Here is a 14265-nt window from a genome sequence, read left to right as displayed (position 1 = left end):
ATTACATAAAAGTTAATTAAAAGAAATGTTTTCTGAAAAAACAGTGGTGACATTGTGTCAAGAATATTCGTTACTCAATATTAATAGTAAAAAATTAGTTATGGGATTTAAACAATTAATTAGTTATTAAATTCTATTAATAAGAGGGATCACAGTTAATACTCTTTTTTTACCTATACTGAAAAATAGTATATTAATAGCAACAAGGGTATAAAAGCAGCCATTTGTTTACGGTGATTTTTGTGGCACGAGTGGAGGTCGAGGGTAAAAAAAATAGGTTTTCGTAAAAATTCCTTATTCTCATAGTATTTTACATTTATTTCCATAAGGGTTAGATTTTCTCAAGTGGACTTTAAATTTTCAAAAGTTGAAATTTATCAGTGTAAATGTGCAAAAAGATAGTTCTATTAGAGTTACGAATAACCAGTAATTTTATTAAAAAATATTTAATTGTTTATTTTTTATAAACAATTGAAATTATATGCATAACATTTTTAAAAAATGCATAACTTTGACAAAAATTGACGAAACTTGATGATTCTTTTTGCAAATTAACTATGAAATTCCAAACTTTATAAAAATAATGTTTTCTCCATCGAAGCTCTTAATTTGTTATAAAAAATAATTATTTATTATAAACAAATTAAAAATAAAACGTGTTCTGGATAACCATATTCAATTTTATAAATAAGGACTTTAAGAGAATTTATTAAGGATTGCATATCAAAAAGAAAAAATTGTTTCAAGCAAATATTTTATTAATTATGAATTTTTTTGTAAGCGCGCGCAAGCTCCGTGATGTGGGCTCCCGCGCCTGACGAATGTCGTGTGCCCCGCTTTGCACGCTTTAACTTGTTTATTTTGGAAGGTTTTCTTTCATAATTTTTTTCAAATTTGGTTTGTATGTTTCAAACTAAAATTCAATTGGAATACTTGTTTATAATAAAATTAGTAATATATTATTTTATTTATATTTATTTATGTAATCTATTTTAAGTTTATTGTTTAATTGTTTTCAGTTGAATATTTCTTGCATCCAGAAAAACAAGTTTTAACTAATTTTTTTGTATTATATAATTTAAAAATATTTTTAATTTACTTGTAAACTTCCGTACCAATTAAAATTAAAAAGTAGTAATACAATATATTTTACTACTAAACAGATTAAAATTTTTATGAGTGGTGTATTCCACGTCAGTTCAACACAAAAAATTTTATTAGGTTTTGGGATTCGGTTGAAATTGGGTAGATTATATCCTCTGGTGGTAATAAATAAAATCCCCAAGCGATTTTAAAAAATTTCAAAAATTAGCGGACATATTGGATTTTTAATTTTTTTGTACTTTTTTTTGAAAAATATATATCTCTGCTTGTTCTTAACGGATTTTAGTTTATGACCTCTTAAATTGTTCGTATTGAAATATACTTTTATTTAAAAAATTAAAATTAAAAAAATTATTTAAATTTTTTGTTTAAAAAATTAATTTAATTTTTTGAAAAGCCATAGAAAAAATATGCTACCTTCAATTTTGATCATTTTTTTACCATTTGTAGCCATAAATGTGTTGAACTTGTCCTAAAATTTTCATCGTGGGACAGCCAGTAGTTTTTGAGAAAAAAAATAAAACGTAAATCCTCGCATAGCGCTGTATTAATTATAATGCTCATTTTTAATGCCGCACGATTGTAAATGGAATTTTAATGAAAGTACGAGTTTTTATTAACCCTAGAACTAAAATATGATTTTTTTATAGACTAACGAAAAACTGGGGTGGTTTGGTACCCCAGATTTGAAACAATTGTAAAAGTTTTCCTTTTTTGTAATTTTTTTAATTTGTCAACAATATGGCTAATTTGAAAAAATTAAACGGATTTTAAAAGGTAAATAAAGAAAAACTGTAAGACCTCGGAAACTCCCCCGTAAAAAATAGAAACCTCCTTTGTAATAAATGATTTTTATTCTATTTTAAAATCATTTAACATTTGTATATATTGTAAATAATATTTAAATTTTCAAGTTGCCTTAATCAAAATAAAATTGTCTCTATTAACCTTTTAAAATCCGTTTAATTTTTTCAAATTAGCCACATTGTTGAAAAATTAAAAAAATTACAAAAAACAATTGTTTCAAATCTGGGGTACCAAACCACCTCAGTTTTTCGTTAGTCTATAAGAAAATCATATTTTAGTTCTAGGGTTAATAAAAACTCGTACTTTCATTAAAATTCCATTTACAATTGTGCGGCATTAAAACTGAGCGCTACAGCGCTATGCGAGGATTTACGTTTTATTTTTTTTCTCAAAAACTACTGGCTGTCCCACGATGAAAATTTTAGGACAAGTTCAACACATTTATGGCTACAAATGGTAAAAAAATGATCAAAATTGAAGGTAGCATATTTTTTCTATGGCTTTTCAAAAAATTAAATTAATTTTTTAAACAAAAAATTTAAATAATTTTTTTAATTTTAATTTTTTAAATAAAAGTATATTTCAATACAAACAATTTAAGAGGTCATAAACTGAAATCCGTTAAGAACAAGCAGAGATATATATTTTTCAAAAAAAAGTACAAAAAAATTAAAAATCCAATATGTCCGCTAATTTTTGAAATTTTTTAAAATCGCTTGGGGATTTTATTTATTACCACCAGAGGATATAATCTACCCAATTTCAACCGAATCCCAAAACCTAATAAAATTTTTTGTGTTGAACTGACGTGGAATACACCGAGTGTTTTAATGCAATCTGCTCGGTTAGCATAATGTGGTAAAATTTTGTTCAAAATTACGTGAAGGTAAAAAAACTTTACTCAAACTGAAAGGATTTTTATAAAATTTATTTTATAAAAAAATTATATTGTAATTTATATAGTATAAAATAAATTTTTTTAAAATCCTTTCAGTTTGAGGATTTTGTAAAATTTTAGTTATAAAAAGATAATATTGTAATATAAATTTTTTAAAAGTTCTTTCAGTTTGAGTAAAATTTTTTTTTACTTTCACGTAATTTTGAACAAAATTTTACCACATTATGCTTACCGAGGAAATTGCCTTAAAACCCTCATAAAAAATTTTAGTCTGTTTAGTAGTAAAATATATTGTATTACTACTTTTTATTTTTAATAGACGAAAGTTTACAAGTAAATATATAAAATTATAGAATTAAAAAAAATTAGTTAAAACATGTTTTTTTCGAAGCGAGAAATATTCAACTGAAAACAATTAAATAACAAAAAAATAGTTTTGTTTTAAGCGGATTCCTTTTTTTTAATGCATATTTTCCTCTTAAATATGGATCAAAAACAATCCTCTTATCTTAAGAGCAAAATACTCTTCCATTAAGTGTAATATTCTTGATTCAAGAGGAATTTTCCTCTCAAAAGAAGAATATTTTTTTTCAGTGAATAAACTTAAAATAGAAATTATAAATAAATAATATAAATAAAATAATGTATTACTATTTTTATTATAATCAAGTATTGCAATTGAATTTTAGATCAAAACATACAAACCAAATTTGAAAAAAATTATGAAAGAAAACCTTCCAAAATAAACAAGTTAACGGTGTTGCGCAATTTCAAGCAGTGGTCGCCTTTTAAAAATGGCTGCTTGAACGTAAACAAAATTTCAAAAGGATTTTTCTCCCAATTTGGACAATTATTGCAAAATAGGGAAAAATACCAGTTATCCTGAAATTTTGTTCTTTCATTTGTGCACAAGAAATTGAAAATCCAATATAATACACGACGTCAGGAACTAAAATGAGAAAATTAGATCTGCCCATTAGGTGCTGCCCTCTGGTGGTAATTTTATGTATGTATCAAGTTTCGTCAATTTTTGTCAAAGTTATGCATTTTTTAAAAATGTTATGCATAAAATTTCAATTCCTTATAAAAAATAAACAATTTAATATTTTTTAATAAAATTTACAGGTTATTCGTTACTCTAATAGAACTAGGGCAGTTCCATACGAAAAGCAAATGGTGGATCACCGATTTTTCTTTAAGTTTGTAATTTTGTAGTACTTGGGGTACTAAATAACTGAAAAAATTTTTAACGTCAAAAACTCTCCTAATTAAACTAATTTTGTTTAAAAAAATTTTTAACTTCAAACACGGTCCTTCTACCTCATACAGTATAAATGCAGGCTAATTGTTTATAACATTTTTACAATATGTCTTTTTTTTAAATTATGTAATATACGTTCTCGTAGTAGTTTTTAGCGTCGAATCGAATGGCGCTATCAGTTGTTCATGAAAATCAATTTTTTTACGCTACCATTTTTTACGCCTACCATTGGTAGGCGTTAGTCCCGCGAAAGGCAGCTATTAACTGGGGTTCGAGTCCTCACAGATGCACAGTGCAGTCGTTCACGCAGCTTATTTTTTCAGATCAAAAATTAAATTCAAAAATATAATTATTTACCGACAACCATATCGGAATAATTATCTTAAGAATAACACCTGACTCTAAACCAAAGAGTTCAATTGACGTCTAATAGATGTCACTAATTGCTGATATAGTCGAAATCTTCCTTAATTAAAATTCTCAATCAGCAAATAATTTCCTACATTAACTATACAGCTCTTCGACTAGTGTATGGGCTTGATCTGAGATTATAAGAAACGTGAACGTCCAGGCTGTGTTGGCATGGTGCATTGGTAGGCGTTAGTCCCGCGAAAGGCAGCTATTAACTGGGGTTCGAGTCCTCACAGATGCACAGTGCAGTCGTTCACGCAGCTTATTTTTTCAGATCAAAAATTAAATTCAAAAATATAATTATTTACCGACAACCATATCGGAATAATTATCTTAAGAATAACACCTGACTCTAAACCAAAGAGTTCAATTGACGTCTAATAGATGTCACTAATTGCTGATATAGTCGAAATCTTCCTTAATTTCAATTTTTCTTCATTTGTTTATAACAAATTGTTTAAAATTTTTTTTTTTAAATATTTAACGTCAAAAATTATCATTAGACCCTACGCTAGGATCCCAATAGTTACTTTTTATATATGCGTTCCTGTGCCCATGGGCATTAATGGGTTAATAAAAAGGAAAATAATGTTTATAAAAAAGTTAAAAATATATTGTTAAACTGTTTATAATAATAATATACGTATATAATTAATAAATGTATTAGAGGCGAGCAGTAAAGGTCTTATCTTCTTTTAAAATACACTGATATAGGCGCTACTTAGTTAGCGCAACGCACAAAAACTCGTAGCGCAAACTTCAAAAATTTTTTTCTCAAAAACATCAAATATCACTTCTTTAAAAATTTAACCACTTATTAAGGAAAGTTCAAATTTTAAGAAAATAATTTTTCTAGAAAATTCCATGATGTCCTTTGCTCTTTTTTTAACAATAAAAAATTATTGTTTAAACAAATTATTGAAAAATTAATTTTTCTTAACTTTTTTTGAATATTATAAAAAATTGACATTTTTTCTACAATTTTGAATAAACGACTTTTTCTTGTAGAATCAATAGTTTTCGAAATAAAAATTCTCAAAAAAAGTCATTTTTTTCATTTTCCGATTTTTCAAATCTAAATATCTTGCAAAAAAATTTTTTTTTTGCAAAACTGTTTTGCACAGTTATTTAGTACCCCATGTAATACAAAATTACAAACTTTAAGAAAAATCGATGATCCACCATCTGCTTTTCGTATGGAACTGCCCACTATCTTTTTGCACATTTACACTGATAAATTTCAACTTTTGAAAATTTAAGGTCCACTTGAGAAAATCTAACCCATAACATATTATTATTTTTATTATAATTATTATTAAACGAGAAAAATGTCTCTAGAAATTATTATTATTAAATTTTTTAAATTCTTCATTAAAATATTAGCAAATAATTTATTTTGTTTAGAAAATAATAAGGTAAAGAAAAACAAAAGAAACAGTTTTACATATGTACATAAATCAATATAATACGAGAATTTTTTTTTTTGCTTAGCTCTGGAAATTTAAATTTTTGTTCAATAAGAAAAAGTTTTCCCTTATGAATGTAAAATTGAATAATTTCAACTTAGAGAATTTTATCCATAAAATGTTGACTTCCTGTTCCAAGAATATTATCGAGAGGATTTTCTTGAAGAAAAAGTCAAATGGGATCGTATAAAAGTTGGCAAAAAATCACACGATGAAAATATTAGGAATAACAAAATGTGGAAAGAAAGAAAGAAAGAGAGAGAAGTACCCTTATAATATCGAGCCTAGTTTTATGAAAGTTTATCAAAAAGGAAAAATTTCTTTCGATCTTACAAACTGTTGAAAAAAATAAAGAGGGTGAATTTCCAAAAAAAAAATGTAAATATGTGACCTTGTATGGTATATATGTAAGGTTGAATCGAATTAAGGGTGTCTTATCAGGAAGACGAGTCAAGACCCCCAAAGTTACTTGGATTATTTTGGATTAGGTTTATCGCAAACTCTCAAGTTCTTGTCTAGTTCCCTGGGGCTTTTGGATTCATCGTCAAAAAGAAAAAAATAATAAGAAAAAAAGTACTTCTAATTATCGAGAACTAAAAAAAATTGACATACTAAAGAAAACCAAGTCGGCTCTCTATTATCTTTGTCAAGTTAGTGAAATCTCACTGTCCTATCAGAAGTTTACATCGACTTTTCTACAAAGAACTTTAGGAGAGAGCTTTCACGAGAATGGCAAAGTTTAAAGTCAAACGTAAGCCTGCCAATGATACGCTCTAAACATAACGACTATATATAGACAAGAATATTATAATTACCCTTCAGGATCAGATTAACTTCTGGGGTTAAAATTCATTTCCTTATTTATAACCCGACAAATATTAAAATAAATAATTAGAATATCGCAATCAGGAGAGATAAATTTTTATTTTTTTAACACAAAATTGTACTGTCTCCTGTTTACTTATTACTATTTTTAAAAATTAAATCTCAAATTTTTTCTATTTCCGATTTTTATTTCTCGATTTACGTCTTTTAATTTTGATTTCAATACTTGTTTCTTAATTTTTTATTTTGCTTTCCGATTTTCAATTTTTTCTTGCCGTCTTTTAATTTATATTTCACATTTGAGGGGGGAAACCACATTAGAACACTGTTTTTTAGCCGTTTTTCTCGAATTTTTTTTTAAGATAAGAATTTTTTTGAATGAAATAAAACATTTCCACCATGTTGTTCATATATTTAACTGTAACTCATATTTTTTTTAAGCGTTTATATTAAAAATCTTCCAATTTGGGAGCTATTGCATATAGAGCTGCTCTGACGGAGTTCATGACTGCCGTGCAGTCCTGAGCCCACAAATTTTGTCCGAAAGCAAAAATCAAGTTTATTCACATTTTATAAATATTTTATTATTTAAAAAAAGGTACTAAAAATTTTTTTTTCTTCAAGTTTAGTTCACTTAATAATAAATATAATAATTCCCAATGGGAAATGCCAGTGTAGTGCCGATGTTCACCACTGGCTTAGTACTCAGACGATTGTTCGGCGTAGTCTAGCCGAGCCTCGACAATTAGTGCTGGCGCAGTACAGAAGTTTTGTTTCGCCAAAGCTTGGACAAGCCACGGCGGCAAGTGCTGGCTGAGTATAGAAAAATTGTTCACAACGCTCTTTGCCAACATTGCTTTTTTGACATAAACTTGAAAAAAATTATAAAAAAAGTTTATGAATGTTTATAAATATACATTTATTGAAAAAAATTAATATTTTGCTTTTCAGTTGTTCATTTTTTATTCTTATTAAATTTAATAATAACAATTTAACACAATTGTCTAATTTTGTAAATAATAAATTATTTAAACAAATTAAAATTATAAACAAAATTTAAACTTTAATCTCAATAATAATTTGGTTCCTATTAAAATACTATTATACTTCTTACTATGAATAAAAAATTATTAAAAAATTACCACGTAATTTAAGAATTACGTAAAATGTTAAATGCAATAAGTAAAGTAATTTAATTTAATTATTAAAAATTTAGTTTAATTTATTATTTCTAACGTATCCCTATTTTTTCTCATCTTTGACTCAATAATTGTATGTCTGAATGATACTGAGATGTTAATACTTTACTGTACACATGTGTCGTTAGCATAGTGGTTAGAGCGTAAGTCTGTTAGTCCGTAGGTCGTAGGTTCGATTCCCCTCGTCAGCAATTTTGTTTATTTTCATGGGTTTGCGATATTTCTAGATTCCAATCGTTAGGCACTAAAATATGAAAATCTAATGCACACTTACTGTAATGTTTATTATTTAATTTTTAAATGTTATAAACAATTTTTTTCTACTTCATTTACTATATCCATATTGTTAGTCTCCATCTTTAATACAATTTCTTTAAGAAGAGAAATATTTTATGAATAATAACTATTTATTAATATTATTTACCATTTTGTTGTTAAATTATTTATAATTATGAATTTACGACTTATTAATAACAATACGGCATTTATTGCGGCAATATTCTCAGCCAGCACTGGTCCAGTGCTGTCTGGCAGCACTGACAAACAGTACTTCGACAGCGCCAGACGGCGTTATCATCCCAGTGCCATGCCAGTGCTGGCTCTCAGCCTTGCCGCCAGTGCTGCCAGTGCTGACGCAGTACTACGCCAGTTGTAAATTTCCCATTGGGAACGAAAAATTTCCAATTTTTTATTTTAAAATCGGTCAATAACTTTTTGAGCTACACTGCACTGCACACAGGATTTCAAAAATCCTGTTTTGAGAAAAACGCGTTTGAAAAAAAGTATCAAAAAATTGATATTTATACAAAAAATTTTTTTTAAAGTGATTACACTTTAATCGGCTATTCCAGCACTATACATATCCCTTCATCTGCTTCATAAATAGCATGTAAGTCTAATAATTTCTCTTTTCGTACCTTTCTGCGCGCTACGTTCATAACCAGTACAGCAAGGACGTCGAATTTTGTTCTAAAAACTTTTTCAGCCTATTTTTGAATACATTAACTAACAATTTATGCAAAAAAGAAAAAATCGATTTTTTCAGACGTCTAATGTGGTTTCCCCCCTTATTTTACTTTTTTCATTTTGATTTTCTAGTATTTTAGAGTTTCGATTTAAAATTTTCAATTTTACATACAGATTTAAAAAATTTTGTAAATTTTGGTTTCAGATTTTATCAAATTTAATTGCAATGTAAAAATTTTAAAAAAATTTTATTTTCGATTTTTAATGTTTGTTTTACGAATTTAAATTTTATTTTCTACTTTAATCTTAATCTTAATTTTTCATCTTGAAATTTGACATTTAATTGTTATTTTTAATTCCAATATTAATTTCAATTAATATTAGAATATTGTAATTTCAAATTCAATTTTTGAATTTTGACATCTAATTTTTAATATTAATTTCCATTTGAATTAGAATTATCGATTTTGATATTTGTCATTCAATTTTTAATTTTAATTTCAAGTTTTGCTTTTGAATTTTTTATTTAGATTTGTAATTTTCAATTTTTAATTTTCAGTTTTAACTCTTAATTTTTAACTTCGATGTTAACTTTCTGTCTTGAAATTTGACGCTTAATTTCTAGTTTTAAATCCAATTTTAATTTCAATTAAATTATTATTGTAATTTGAAATTCAATTTTCGATTTTTGAATTTTTATATGAAGATTTTAATTTTAATTACAACTAGTGATATATCCCTCGATCGCTAACGCTCGCTCGGTTATGTTTAAACTTATTTATATGTACTTATTTATTTACTTATTATTGAAATTTTTGTATTTATTTCATATATATACACTACCGTCCACGAGTATCAGGACGATTACACGCGACTCTATAAAAAAACATGCCATCACTTTTTCAATCATATCTCGGAAATTAAAGGAGATACAAAAAAACTTAAATACGGTTAGAAAGCTGATTAAATTTTGGGTAAAATAAGCCGTCTTTGAAGTCATTTAGTTAACTATTTTTTGAGCTGTAGAGTGAGAAAGAAATAAAAAAAATTACTAAATTTTCTCATTTTTGTCTCTTGACTTCAACTTTTTCAAAAATCTAAGAAAATGTGGATAAAAGTTTTTAAGAACACAGAAATCTTCGTTAGAATTTCAGCTTTAAAATAAGCCTTCGAAAATTAAAAAAGATTAATCCGTCTTCGATATATCATTAAAAATGTGAAGCCGTGTTTCGACCGATTGGTGCATTGAAATTCAACTCTGACAACTCGATTCTGGCTTCGCGCGGCTGCGAATGAGAGAGAAAGCAGGGACGAATGCATGCGGAGGAACGATAAACTTTCGAGTTTCTTTATATTACTCGTGAAACATCATTAATTATTATTCCCCAGCATAAATCCTTCTCTGTTTTCTCTCCCATTCGCAGCCGCGCGAAGCCAGAATCGAGTTGTCAGAGTTGAATTTCAATGCACCAATTGTCGAAACTCGGCTTCACATTTTTAATGATATATCAATGACGGAGTAATCTTTTTTAATTTTCAAAGGCTTATTTTAAAGCGGAAATTCTAACGAAGATTTCTGTGTTTTTAGAAAAATTTTATCTAAATTTTTCTAGATTTTTGAAAAAGTTGAAGTCAAGAGACAAAAATGAGAAAATTTCATCATTTTTTTTATTTCTTTCTAACTCTACAACTCAAAAAATTGTTAACGAAATGACTTTAAAGACGGCTTAATTTACGCAAAATTTAGTCAGCTTTCTAACCGTATTTAATTTTTTTTTGTATCTCCTTTAATTTCCGAGATATGATTGAAAAAGTGATGACATGTTTTTTCATAGAGTCGAATGTAATCGTCCTGATACTCGTGGACGGTAGTGTAAATGAAAAAAAAGTGGTTAAAACGTAAGGACATGAAGCTCATGGTGCAAAAAAAATTAATTACTGAAATTGACTGTGATCTAAAACTCGATAGTTCTCCCTGTGAAATTTGTGCGACAGGAAAAATCACCCGTTTACCATTTCCGAAAGAAAGTCAACGTACTTCAAGTGTTCTCGAAATAATTCATACGGATCTGTGCGGGCCAATGCGAACAACGTTATTGGGTGGAGCTCGATATCTCCTGACCTTCACAGATGATCATACTTGATGGACCGAGGTGTTTTTTCTCAGCAGCAATTTGGAGGTCGCTTCGAAGTTCAAGGAGTTTAAGAAATTTGCTGAGATACACACTAGAGTAAAAATTAAAGCAATCTAATAGTACAACGGGAAGAAATTTGCAAATACGAGATTGGATCGGATTTTGAAGTACGCTGGGATTAGGAACCGTTTGACACCACCTTATACCCCGCAACAAAACAGAGTATCAGAGCTCAAAATTAGGACTCTGATCGAATATACTCGATGCCTCTTAATTGATTCTAAGAAGAACTTCTGAGGCGAAGCTGTGTTAACTGCGTGCTATCTACGTAACAGGTTTCCAACAAAGTCATTAGAATTTCGAACACCTCATGAAAAATGGATCGGGAAACGTCCGGATCTAAGGCATTTATGGAAATTTAGACTCAAAGTCAAAGCAAGTCAAAGCAACTCAAAGCAAGTCCTAATGCCACATGTAATCTCGAATTTATTCTGAATTCGAGAGCGAACTAAAATCTTCACAACAATGAAATTTAGCCTCGACAAGCGACCGAACAAGGACAAATTGGAGCCATGAGGGATAGAAGGAATTTTCGTAGGATGTGCCACCAATGCTAAGGCATAAAGAGTCTAGATACCATCCGAGAGAAAAGTACGTATAACACATGATGTTCAGTTTACGAGTCAATATTGGAAAAACGATCAAGCAAGTCCTAATGCCACATGTAATCTCGAATTTATTCTGAATTCGAGAGCGAACTAAAATCTTCACAACAATGAACTGGTCGTTGCTAATCCACACGAAGAAATGGAATATTCAGGCGAGGAATAGGAAAATCCAGGCGAAAGAATGGAAGGATCGTTTGTACAAGTGTACTGTTGCTTTTGATTATCACCCTCTTATAAGAAAACTCTGAAGGCGAATCTAGTAAAGAACAGTTCTACAGATCATGATGAAAATATCACTATGAACGCTTGTGAAATTTCCTTAAAGGAAGCCCTTTCTTGACCTAAAGGCAACAAATGGGAAGACGCTATTTAAGAAGAGATTAGAAGTTTAGTCTCAATTGATACTTTTGATCTTGTTGATAGACCGAATGGCGAAAAAGTGATCAAATGTCGGACAGTGCTTCGAAAGGGTTCCATTAAGAAAAGGCTGTCTGAAATGTTTAAGATCACAGATCTCGAAGAAGAAAAATTCATTCTAGGAGTAGAGATCACTCGTGATTAAACTGGAGTAACCTTATCTCAGTCGACTTACATTCAAGATATCATCCAAAGATTTCGGATGGAAGATCGCAAACCCGTGGAACACCGCTAGCTGCTGATAAAAAATTAACAAAGTCTTCAAATGATCCATCTCCTACCAATGAACTGACCAGAGCCTTGACCTATGCCGCACATAGAACCCAACCAGATATTTCGCACGCGGTCAGTGTGCTGAGTCAGTTCAGCAGCAACCCTCTAAAAAAACATTGGACGGCAGCCAAACGTGTCCTCCGCTATCTCAAGGGAACTGCTGATCTAGGACTCAAATTCACAAAACAATAGTCCGATTGACAAGCGTTTATTTACTGTCTCAGTTTTTGTATTAAGTGGAGTTGCCATATCATGGGAATCACGCAAGCAACGCACGGTTGCACTCTCGTCCACCGAAGCTGAGTAAATGGCGATCACTGGTGCCTCAAAGGAAGCTTTGCATATCAGCAATTTTTTCAAAGAACTCAGATTCCCGGACCTTGCAAAGGTAACAATTTTCAATGATAACCAAGGAGCCGGAAAATTAGCCGAGAATCCTGAACATCATTCCCGATCGAAACATATAGATGTTAAGCATCATTTAATTCGTCAAGTGTTGAAGCAGTATCCAGTCGATCTCATCTACATGCCAACTAAAAGAATGCCTGCCGATGTCCTGATCAAGGGATTACCAGGACCTAAACATCTCGATTGTATCCGTGATCTTGGAATATCATCAATCAAGTCATCTCCAGTCTCGACTTAAGGGAGAATGTTTTAGAAATTGATAATTCGCGCCTTTTACAGTGATTTATATTATATTAACACAGATAGCACACTTCATTCACACACAGACACTCACGTTCTAAAGAAACTTCTTTTCTTTGTTCAGTTTACCAGGCCCGGTTAACTCTATTGTATGAACACGGTATTTTTTGGCGCCACCTACCACCAATATATCAACTAAATTTTACCTAGCTTGTATATCTATATGTCGTAGGCAGATAGCATAATCCGGCAGTAGGCAAACTGCCTAGGCAGTTGGCCAACCGCTGGCAGTTAGCAGAATGACTGGTTTAAAATGAATTCAATTAGTCATTTAGTCAACTGCCTAGGCAGTTTGCAAACTGACCAAGACGTTTCAGGCAATTAGAAAAAAAGAAGATATATTCAAAAATCAAAATATTGTAATAAATGATATTAAAGGAAATATTGTAATTTATTAACATTTGTTATTGACATGTACAAAGTAAACAAATATAAGAAGTTATTCAAAAGAATATTGTTGTTTTCTTACATTATATAAATAAAATATTAGGGCCTTAATTTCGAAAACGATTTAACTACAAAATTCATCAAATATTATTTTAGTTTCGAAAAGTCGTTTGCAAATTTCAGCTGCGTCTTATTCATCCTCAGATTGATTAACTGCATTTCCTTCCATTTTAAATTTAAACACTAATATTCCACTTAATTAAAAAAATTGAATTTTATTAACTGGATGAATAAGACGCAGCTGAAATTTGCAAACGACTTTTCGAAACTAAAATAATATTTGATGAATTTTGTAGTTAAATCGTTTTCGAAATTAAGGCCCTAATATTTTATTTATATAATGTAAGAAAACAACAATATTCTTTTGAATAACTTCTTATATTTGTTTACTTTGTACATGTCAATAACAAATGTTAATAAATTACAATATTTCCTTTAATATCATTTATTACAATATTTTGATTTTTGAATATATCTTCTTTTTTTCTAATTGCCTGAAACGTCTTGGTCAGTTTGCAAACTGCCTAGGCAGTTGACTAAATGACTAATTGAATTCATTTTAAACCAGTCATTCTGCTAACTGCCAGCGGTTGGCCAACTGTCTAGGCAGTTTGCCTACTGCCGGATTATGCTATCTGCCTACGACATATACATACAATAGATATTGATATATACTGTAT

General features: G+C 29.3%; 1 protein-coding gene across 6 annotated transcripts in view; it reads right to left on the bottom strand.

Moving 5' to 3' along the window:
* LOC122497580 (dopamine receptor 1-like) overlaps window positions 1-14265 on the bottom strand; it is a 553069-nt gene that overhangs the window by 495011 nt on the left and 43793 nt on the right. The window lies entirely within an intron of this gene.

This window comes from Leptopilina heterotoma, unplaced genomic scaffold, assembly GCF_015476425.1.
Source record: "Leptopilina heterotoma isolate Lh14 unplaced genomic scaffold, ASM1547642v1 Lhet_134, whole genome shotgun sequence".
In the NCBI taxonomy this organism is placed as follows: Eukaryota; Metazoa; Arthropoda; class Insecta; order Hymenoptera; family Figitidae; genus Leptopilina; species Leptopilina heterotoma.
The sequence above is the reverse complement of the archived record's forward strand: the minus strand, read 5'-3'. Positions and strand labels throughout refer to the sequence as shown.